Source organism: Neofelis nebulosa, chromosome 6 (genome assembly GCF_028018385.1).
Source record: "Neofelis nebulosa isolate mNeoNeb1 chromosome 6, mNeoNeb1.pri, whole genome shotgun sequence".
Lineage (NCBI taxonomy): Eukaryota > Metazoa > Chordata > Mammalia > Carnivora > Felidae > Neofelis > Neofelis nebulosa.
In genome coordinates, this window is record NC_080787.1 from 99982485 (window position 1) to 99984276 (window position 1792).

Consider the following 1792-nt stretch of genomic DNA (forward strand, 5'->3'; position numbering starts at 1 on the left):
GTATCATGCAACTTCTGACTTTTCAACTCCAAGAAGAGAAGATTAGAGTTGCTGCTGGAGGGTGGGGGGTGCATTTATAACAGTCAAGCTCTTTTTTAAGGCTCACCTTTTAGGCAGATAAGACTGCTTAGGAACTCAGATGACTTTGTTCAAAATAATTCCTATGCCAAAGTGACATTTTGGGGGGAGGTATATCCTGATCGCTTCCAGTGTTTTAGTATACTTTAGTTGTGCGTTAGGAAATTGGTTGGGATTCTGTGTTGAAATGTAATATATTATACATATTTTTTCCTTTTAAAATAATGTGAGCTCTTCCTTTCCAACCCCAGCCCAGCAGAATGGCTCCTGCGAAGAAGGGGGGCGAGAAGAAGGGCTATTCTGTCATCAATGAGGTAGTGACCAGCGAATACACCATCAACATTCACAAGCGCATTCATGGAGTGGGTTTCAAGAAACGTGCCCCTCGGGCACTCAAAGAGATCCAGAAATTTGCTGTAAAGGAGATGGGAACTCCAGATGTGTGCATTGACACTAGGCTCAACAAAGCTGTCTAGGCCAAAGGAGTAAGGAATGTTCCACACCATATGCAAGTGCGGTTGTCCAGAAAAACATAAGGAGGATGAAGATTCACCAAACAAGCTCTATATGGTGGTTACCTATGTAGCTGTCACCACTTTCAAAAATCTACAGACTGTTAACATGGATGAGAACTAATTGCTGATTGTCAAATGAAGGTATAAAACTGCATAAATAAATAAATAAATAAATACATAAGAAATAGAATGCAGTTAGCATCTTCACACAGAAAATCTAATTTTCAGATGCAGATTATTAATATATACTGAGATACCATTATTAATTCACTTCAAGCAAATGTCTGTCTTATGTGATAGGTATTTTTATTCACCTTCCCTCTTTTTGTGAGGTATGTAAAGGTTAAGTAACAAGCCCAAGATGCTAATGGAAGTAAGTAGCAGAGCTGGACCTGAACCCAGATATCCTGAATATAAAACCTGTCTTCTTAACCACTTCAGGGGCTAAAGGGCCTCTCCCAAGGAAAGAGCCACATCTATCTAGTGCACTGTATGTATCCCAATGCCTGACAAGGCTCAGCCCGTAGTAGCTGATCAATTACTTATCCCAAATGAATTAATTAATGGGTTGAAGAAAACCAGAATAAATTACCCCCAAATATGCCTTTTTGACATAAAAATTATTTTCAGGTGAAAGCAATTAATAAGTAGCAAATGCAGGGGTGCCTGGGTGGCTTAGTCAGTTAAGTGTCCAATTTCGGCTCAGGTCATCATCTCCTGGTTCCTGAGTTTGAGCCCTGTGTCAGGCTCTGTGCTGACAGCTTGATCCTGCTTAGGATCTGTGTCTCCCTCTCTCTCTGCCCCTCCCCTTCTCACACTCTGTCTCTCTTGAAAATAAGTAAACGTTTAAAAATTTTTAAAAAAAGAAGCAAATGAAGGAAAAGGTCTCTCTTCCCTCCCCCTACCCTGCCTAAAGGCAGGATATAAATTATTCTTCTTTGGAGACAGACTTTTATCAGATGACATCAGAAGAATCCATAAGCAAACCTTCTTTCATTAGTTTCCTGCCTTATATTTATCTTCCCACAGTTTGTCACCCTTGGAGACCTAAAACTACTTCCTTTCATCCTATAATTTCTCCACAAATGTATTGCTCTTTGTTGAAGATGCTACAAGAGCCAGAGTTCTAAGCCACCTCCTTGAGTTACTCTGAGTTTCTCCCATGTATATATGAGACATACATGGTAATGAGCTTTTGT

General features: G+C 40.0%; 1 pseudogene; it reads left to right on the plus strand.

The window, feature by feature from the left end:
• Positions 1-338: 338 nt before the first annotated feature.
• On the plus strand, positions 339-741 carry LOC131513488 (large ribosomal subunit protein eL31-like; annotated as a pseudogene).
• The last annotated feature ends 1051 nt before the right edge of the window (positions 742-1792 follow it).